The sequence below is a fragment of the Papio anubis genome, chromosome 1 (genome assembly GCF_008728515.1).
Source record: "Papio anubis isolate 15944 chromosome 1, Panubis1.0, whole genome shotgun sequence".
Taxonomy (NCBI): domain Eukaryota; kingdom Metazoa; phylum Chordata; class Mammalia; order Primates; family Cercopithecidae; genus Papio; species Papio anubis.
Window position 1 is genome coordinate 204,432,626 of NC_044976.1, and position 8,936 is coordinate 204,441,561.

The window sequence follows — 8,936 nt, forward strand, 5'->3', positions numbered from 1 at the left end:
AGGGAAGCAGGGATGAAGGCAGACCACGTGCATCTAGCACTTTGGCCAACTGAGGCTTCTGGGGCTTGGAGGTCCTCACCCTGGGCTCTTAGTACAGCCTGAGCACAATGAATATGTGGGCCAGCCCTTTCTGCAGGCGGGCTCTGTGGCCAGGCTCAGCTCAGGCGAGGGGTGGCTGGGCCATGAGGAATCAGAAGAAGGCTTCTTCCTTCACACCGGGTCCTGCTCAGCAGGTGGACATTTCCCCTATGTCCTGAGGCTTCCTCCAGGCTTGAGCCCCAAAAAGCAGGTGGGAGAGATGAGCAAATCCTGAGCAAAAAAGAGATGGCGGTGACGCCTCTCTGAGGTTTCCACACCAAAAAAGCTCCAGCACAAGGCAGGCACTGCTGGCAGCCCGACCCCACAAGCTCACTTCCAGTGCAGGAATCCGACAGGAACATGTGCCCCCAGGGCCACCGGAAATGCAAACTGTTCTCTGAAAACCAGGCTGGCCTCTCTGTAGGAGTCTTGCCATGCAGAAAACACCAGGCCCTCTGGAAACGCCCCTGTTCATTGAGGGTCTCTGGCTGGCTGGCACTATGCCCATCAAGGCCACCTCCCATTGGTGACACGCCAGGGTTGTGCTGAATCACAGCAAGCTGGGAGCTCTGTGCACCCCCAAAAGGATCTTCCACACAATGAGAAGCACTCAAAAGAAATGGTTACAGCTGCTGGGGTCCCCCATCAGCCTTTGAGGGCAGTGAGGTGTCCAGGTGGCAGCGTCTGGGGCAAACAAGTCCCAGATGCACCACTTCCCAGCTGGGGAAGATTCCTGCCCCTTTCTGGGCCTCATTTCCTCGTCTATGAAATGGGCATAACCGTGTCACTTCGCCAGGGGCTTGTAATGGGTAAATGCCCCTGCTCGGTGGAGAAGCAGGAGTCTTTCGAGCTATTTCCATCAGAAATGGCAGAAGCACGGCAGGGCAGGAGAAGTGCCCATCTGTGGGTCAGGACAGAAGGCAAAGGTGTCTTTAGACACAGAGGATACTGCAGTTCTTTGTCTCGCCCTCAACCTCCAGGACTGTCTGCTTGCCTGTATGGTCTGCTTACCACATTCCCTCCAAAGTAGGGCCCCAGGCCCGCCCAGCCCCTCATGGACTCCACTCCAGACCCTCCTCCTAGACGGGTGGGGAAGCGAGGCAGAGCCTGCGGTGCTCCCCTCGCTGAGGTGTGGCAGTTCCCCCTCTCTTCCTTTCTCTCAGGTGACTCCTTTGACCCCCAAGGATCCCTGAGCACTCATTTGCTGTCTCCAGCCTCTCTTGCTTGGAAGAGGAAAGAAATATCTCGGGTTCCTTTGTCTTTGGGCCACACTAGCTCCTCCCTACCCCACTCACTCAGGACACATCAGGAGGGGGCAGAAGGACTGGCTGCCCAACGGAAGGAAATTTTATCACTGATATTGTTTGAACTTACTGGTGTGTGGCAATTAAAATGGTTTAAAAGCAGTCTGACTTGGAGCTGGATTGTCTTTAAACTCTCTAGGGACAATGCCGTCCTCACTGCCAGCCCCCGAGGCACAGCCATCCCCGTACCCTCCTTGCTACTGCTCATCCAGGACCCCATCTTTATGGGCCTCCCAAGTCGTAAGGGGTCACTCTCTTCTCTCCTTGGATGCCCATAACACAGAAGATGGTCTGCACCCTAGTTACTACCTCTCCTACAGGAGCCCTCGGGACACAGGCCTGTTGGGAATCCCCTAAAAGGGTGTTCTCCCTCTCCCCGGAAGCTCTTCTTGGGCCCTTTGGGAAGGTAAAGAAATAGCACGTCCTCCACATCCCCATGGGCATAAGAGGAGGGTCTTTGATGCCTCGTTTTTCTTCTTGTGTTTTTGTTTTCCCTTTTTGCAGATCTCTGCATTTAATGAGGAAGTGCTGTCAGCAGAAAGGAGAGGAAGCTTCACCCCGACCACCCGCAGGACCCACGTCCCTCTCAGCAGGGAGGCAGAATCGTTCTTCTATTCCCTTCCTCGAAGGGCAGCTCCAGACACTCACGCGGACCCAAGTAGGAAAAGCACAGAGCGTGTCCTCACACTGTGTACCTCCTCCAGGTAACGTCCTGGAGAAATCTCTGGAAAGAGAAAACAGAAATTTTATGGCCCACAATTAAAATGATTTGAGTCATAAGTAACTCTGATACTTGCCCCACCAAACACATGCTACGTTCCACACCCCCTGCCCGCCCTTCACATCCATCTCCACGCCGAGCCCTCTAACAACCTTACAAGGGAGAGACTTTTTACTCTCATTTCCCAGAGGAGGACATTGAGGCCAAAGAAGAGAAGGGATTCCTCAGGTGACACCGTAAGTGACAGAGTCGAGACCCACATCGGGCCTGTCTGAAGTCAAGGTCACTCTAATTCCTCACACAGCCCCGCCAGAGGTTCCCACAGTGCTGGGTGCCAGCTGGGTGATAAGGCCTTTCCACAAAGGACATCGAAGTACCTCATCAGGCCAGACGCGGTGGCTTACGTCTGTAATCCCAATACTTTGGGAGGCCAAGGATCACCTGAGGTCAGGAGTTCAAGGCCAGCCTGGCCAACATGGCAAAACCCCGTCTCTACTAAAAATACAAAAAATTAGCCAGGTATGGTGGTGGATGCCTGTAATCCCAGCTACTTGGGAGGGTGAGGCAGGAGAATCGCTTGAACCCGGGAGGCAGAGGTTGCAGTGAGCCAAGATCGTGCCAATACACTCCAGCCTGGGTGACAGAACGAGACTCTGTCTAAAAAAACCTCATCATCAGTAGAGAACTGTCACCTTCCTAAACGAGGAAACTGACACTTTTAAAAGCAAACAGATTTCTGAACTTGGGGTTAATGATAAAACTGGAAAAACGTAAAAGACTCCCTGTTCCTCTCCTCCATTATCAATATGTGACTTAGATTTGGATGCCAAGTCAAATCTCACCAGAACTATATCCTCCATGGTAACTTATTAAAGAGTCAATCAAAGTTTGCTTTAAGAGAAAAGTAAATACACCCAACTTTCCATACAATGCCGGACCCTGAGTTCACTTCCTGGTTTCACTGTTGACTCAGGTTGCAATCCTAGATAAGTAACTACACATGCTCACTGCCCCGGGCCCAAAGCTGGGGTAAGAGCCTGGAGTCAGCGCACCCCCAAGAATTCCGGAACATGGGAAGGTGCCCATCTTTCGTGGAGGGGGCCTGCCTCAGAGAGGAAAATCAGGCAAAAGGCCATGTGCAAAGCTCCACGTGCAGGTGCAAGCTGCTTGTCCCTGTGTCTCTGATTGCGAGGAAAGGGGTCACCGTTTGTCAAACCACCAACAAAACCCTGCCATCCTTTGGCTCTATGCTCACCCATCATTACTGGCATGAGGTGGGAAGCGCTGCCCTCTGGGACTCAGGTGGTGGGAAGGATACAGAACAGAGTCGGCAAGTCAACTCCAATCACAGTGAGCATTTTCAAAGAAACAAATAAAAATAGCCAGAAGTGGGTCAGCACTTACAGTGAGGTTAGAGACAGGAAATTGGGACAGACTCCGGGTCCTGTGTAGAGGGACAGAAGTTTTATTTCATAAGTACAAACTCATACTGTCTTTCCAATCTGATTCCTTGTTTCTTTTCTTTTGCTTGTTCATCTCCTCTGTCTTTTGGATACATAGTAAACACACACACATAGGCAGCTAATAAAAACAGTGTGATGTTGGATCCTTGCTCCTTCAGTTCTAAGGTCCTCTTTTTCCTGAGGCTGAAGAAAAAGATACTTAAAGAAAACTTACTTAAAAGTCAGGCAGGAAGGGGAGGTGGGATACACACTTTGCCTCTCTTTCAGGTTTCTGCAATCTCAGCGCATGCTGCTTAAGAGGAAAAGAGCAGCAAAGCAGATGAAAAGCACTGTGTCCTTAAGTGATTTACCTGTTCCCAAGCAGGCCTGCCTCACACCTGCATCCCCCCAACTCTCTGTCACTGACCCTGCCACCACCATATCTGTGGCATCCGGTGTGCTGCACACACAGCATATGTGTGCAAGTGCATGGTATATACACATAGCACACATGCATGCATGCTATAAACATGTGCCCATACATAAATAACACATGCAGGCATGCATGTGTTATTTATGTATGTTGTTTGGTTCAGCCTTGGGGCTCCTTTTATTTTTCAGTGAACTGAAAGAAGGCAACCTTTGGAAGTATGTGTTTTAGTGCTCTAGCAGATTACCAGTGAAACCTGCTGACTCTCACCAAATGACCACATGTTGCCAAATCTTCTCTCCTGGCCCTGATGATCTGCACCTTAAAACCAAGGCCCAGGTTGACTGCATAGCAGAGTTTACTATTCGCTTGCTCACTCTCTCTCCTCTCTCTTTTTTTCTGTAAGCCCAATAAATCTGCCCTATCACGTCATTGAGGCCGCAAGGAAATGTAATCCTGCCAAGTGTGGGAGTTAACAAAAACTGCCAAAGTCTTAAGGTTACAGAGAGAGCAAGAACCACTTTCTGGGTTATGCATGTCTACTGTGTATGTGCAGGGGTGCCATGTGTATGTACCGCGTGTGTGTGGGTACTGTGTGTGTGCATGGATGCTATGTGGATTCATCATGTACTACCATGTGTGCACGAGCACTGTGTGTGCACTGAGAGTGTATGTGGCTAGCAAGTGTGTGCACTGCGTGTACCTGAGCACTGTGCATACCTGAGCTCTGGACTTATGTAGATGCAAACATACATACCTAAGAGGTGTAGCAAACAAAACAGGCACAGTGCTTTCAGGAGAAACTTGGGTGTGGAAGTAAGTTCTACCTTTTTGCTCTATTTTCCTCCTGGAGGGAGGGAGGAAAAGCAGCTGCCTAAATGCACGATCAGCCCACAAGCTGTCATGCATGACTACCTCCAGGACAGACAGGAGAGCAGGAACCCCTTTATGAAGCTGAGTTCTGATGCAGAATGTTTTCAGGGCTTAAGACAGCCCCCACACAGCTAGCCAACCGAACTTTCTGGGCTGCGGTCAGTTAGCTGTGTCGCACAGGAACGGCATCTGCTTTCACTTATTTCAGAACTCTAGCATAAGTCCTGGGAGTATTTGAGCAAAAGAGCCTCCCACTTGGCGTGCGAGGTAGGTTTCCAGAAGATGTAGCACGTACCTGTGCTTTCAACTCCCAGAAGCCAAAGTTATGGAAAGATCTCAGCGTGTTTTTTAAATTTTATTTTAAAATCATACCGTTTTAAAAGATCTGCTTGTTATAAATCCAGCCTAAAAGCAGATGAATGAAACATAGGCCCACACAAAAAAAATCTATAAGAATAGATCTTTTTTTTTTTAACTTGGGGTTTTTGGGGAGGGATTTTAGAGGAGTGGTGGGGAAGCTACTCAGTCGAGATAAACTCCTTAAAAGCATGGGCAAAATTCCCTTTTCTGTGACCAGTTTTTTAAAAAATGACAAAGTCACACAAGAGAGGAAATGAAAAGGGAAATTTTTAGACTTCTCATCTGTGCTGAAAGCCCCGGGCTGTTTCAGAACCCAGTCAGGGTAACCGTCAGGCCTGCGGTCACCACGCTGCAATCCCAGGAGGCCTTGCATCAGCGGCCATTATATCAATAAGGAAGTACAATCACCAAACCACAAGCCGGCTTCTTTTCTAAGCCCACATGTTGCTTTAGAGGGTTTTCAAACAAGAGACTTTCCTGTTTTTGAAACCTGTGAATCCACAGGTCTTACAGGTTACTCAAATTATCTTATCACTTGCAGCATGAATTTCAAAACTGCTTACTCCAGCCTTCCCCTCCCCTGGAGGAACAGACGTCCATTTACAAACCAGAATCCTTATTTACAGTGTCCCGTTGCCAATTGCTGACACGGAAGGGGAAAAAATACCAGTTATACATTAAGCTTTAAGGTTAAAGTATCTGTGCCAGACACTGTTCAAACACCATCTATTCACTGACCTGAAGGCAGGATGACCACACCGGAGAAAATTCCACAGAAACAGTTTTGCGGTCACAGCAGTATTCCTTCACAGAGCCAGGCTATGTTTCCTGCAGATGCATACACATGCTTGCAAATGTAGTGTAAGAAATCATCACAATTCACAGGAAACACATTTATCCTAAGATGTGCAGCAAATCTGTCGGAAATTTTTAAGCACAGCCAAAAGACATCCCAAACCACCTATGAGGTTACTTCCCAGGTTGCTGGAAAAATCAATGTAGGACAGCATCAGTAGAGGACGCTACGGGGGCGCCGGTGAAAGATGTAAACTGTCCAATCTAAATCTTCAATGGGATGCAAGTCAGACTTGTTTTTCTCTTGAGCAAACAGAAAGATTCAGATTAAAGAGTGCCTTATAGAACTGATGCAGAGTTCTACATAGAACTGATACAGAGTTCATCTATCAGAGTGTCTTATAGATGAGATAAATCCACAAACAAACGTCTCTCTTTCCTGCTTAGCTCAGCAGTTGGAGAAAGATGTGCCAAACCTAACAACTGCATTTGACAGCCATCTCCTGGTTTAACTTCTACCCTGGCCAGTGGCCACTTGACATTGCCCAAGCAATGCCTGCAGACTTCATCACTTCATCACGCGCTCGCTCGCTGGAAGCGTCCCTCCTAAGGCAGACCTGAAGTTCACAGAGGGCTTCTGGACAGTAGTTCACACTCTGTTTTCAATGGTAGCCCAGTCAGACTGAGAATAAACAACTGAACTTTATCCTGCAGCTCCAACCAGTGACCTCTAAGCCCATTTCACAGAATGCACATGGCAATAATGAATCTAGCAGACACTTATCTAATCTCACACTTTTCCTTCTTTTTGGGTTATAATCAACACTTAGCTCATCAAAACACAGACACACACACACATCTTCCAAAAAAGAACTTGCTCTCAGTTTAAGCACACTGGGATTTTGTTTATCTTATTTGTCTGCATTCCAAAAAACCTTCTAGCACTGAAATGTTGAGATAGACACTCTAAAGTCAGGATGCTGTGATGTTTATGTTTGAGGGAGGGTTCTTTCAAAGTAGTCAAAATTGTCTCTCTTATGAAATGTGAAGTGTAAATGAAGCCACACCGAAAAGTCTCAGAAGTAAATCTCTCAAAGATTGTGACCAGCCTGTTGTGGAATAACGCAATATATCCTTAGAGGAAAAGACAATAAAGTAAAAGAATTCCAGGCTTCCCACACAGGCTCAGTAGGTATTTTTTATCATAATAACTCGTCGGTAAATGGCCTACCATGTCCATAGGAAAAGCATCCTCTTCTTCAACCGTGTTTTAAAAAGAATAACGCTTTCTTTCCTCCTTGGAAAAGCAATTGCTGCAAAATTCACATAAAACAAATAGGGACTGGTTTTCTGTTCCTTTCACCTTCTGTTCCTATCACTTTAGGCTGTGGTCACCAGGACTCCTAGGCCTAAATATGCTTGCCTGACTTTGCCTGAGTTTGCTGGAGAATTGCTCAACCACCCTCTCACTTTGGCTGTGTAGACCATGGGTCTTGCCCTCCCTCCAGGGGAGAGGCATTAACGAATGAAGAAAACAGTGACTCTCCCCTCTTCTGCCACCACTGACACTCCATACCCAGGCCTTTGCCACTAGGCCTGCTTCCAGAACTGTGGGCTGCCTGTTCCCTGCTATCCTGAGCCTTCCAGCTCCAGTGCCAACAAGGGCACTAGGTAATGGGCACTTCTGATAAAGGACACCGCATGAGATCGTCCCATCACTTAGAGAAGTGTTCCATTTGGGGTCATTACCAACCCTGTCTACTCAGATCAGCAAAGCATAGAGAAAAATAGGATGGATGGGCAAGCATAAGGCATCACCTTATACTTGTGTCTATAAAAAGCTCTTTATATTACAGAATTTCTTTATTTGGAACAACAAAATATTCTGAAGGGAATCTCATCAATTTTAGTTTGGAATGCTTATAGAGGTTGTCTGGAAGAATAGTTTTTGTTGATTTGATTTTTTATTACAAAGAAAAATAAAAGCTTTTGTAGTTATTCTTGAAGGTATGACCTCCAACTACAATTACAAGTATGAGAGATATTGTAAGCAAGTACTTTTCTTTTTTTTTTTTTTAAGAGACAGGGTCTCACCATGTTGCCCAGGCTGGTCTCGAACTCTTGTACTCAAGCAATCTGCCCACTTCAGCCTCGCAAAGAGATGGGATTATAGGTGTGAGACACTACACCCAGACTGTAAGCCAGACTTTTAAAGCTCATTTTAAACTTTTTTTTTTCTTTTTTGAGACAGGGTCTTGCTTTGTTGTCTAGGCTGCAGTGCAGTGGCACAACCTCAGCTCACTGCAACCTCCATCATCTCCTGGTTTCAAGCAATTCTCCTGCCTCAGCCTCCCGAGTAGCTGGGATTACACGCGCCTACCACCACAAGTGGCTAATGTTTATATTTTCAGTAGAGACAGGGTTTCACCATGTTGGCCAGGATGGTCTCGAACTCCTGACCTCAAGTGATCCACCTGCCTCAGCCTCCCAAAGTGCTGGGATTACAGGCGTGAGTCACCAAGCCTGGCCCATTTTAAATTTTATTGTGACAATTTTTATTTTTATTTTTTAAAATTTTATTATGACAAAAGGAGCATATAGCACAGTGACTCTCCATATAATTATGGAGATTAACAATTACCCAGATTTTTTTTTTTAAGAAAGGGTAGACTACAGGCAATATCATTGAATGTTCTTTTTGTTTGTTTTTTCGTTTTTTATCTTTTTATTATTATTATTATTATTATTATACTTTAAGTTCTAGGGTACATGTGCACAATACCTAGATTTTTTGATATTTGCTTCATTTATTGTGTTTTACTTTTTTTCTCTTTGCCGAAATCTTTTAAAGAGCATTGCAGGCCTCATGCCATTTCACTCCTTCCTACTTTAGTATGCGTCTCTAAAATGCATGAACATTTCCTTGCACAGCC

The 8,936-nt window shown here is 46.5% G+C and overlaps 1 long non-coding RNA gene across 1 annotated transcript; it reads right to left on the reverse strand.

Moving 5' to 3' along the window:
- Positions 1–1,850: 1,850 nt before the first annotated feature.
- Positions 1,851–8,321, reverse strand: LOC103880662. The gene is made up of 2 exons (XR_001898364.3): positions 3,359–8,321; positions 1,851–2,106 (listed from the first exon to the last, which is right to left on the reverse strand). It is a non-coding gene; the product is annotated as an uncharacterized LOC103880662 (long non-coding RNA).
- Between the last annotated feature and the right edge of the window lie 615 nt (positions 8,322–8,936).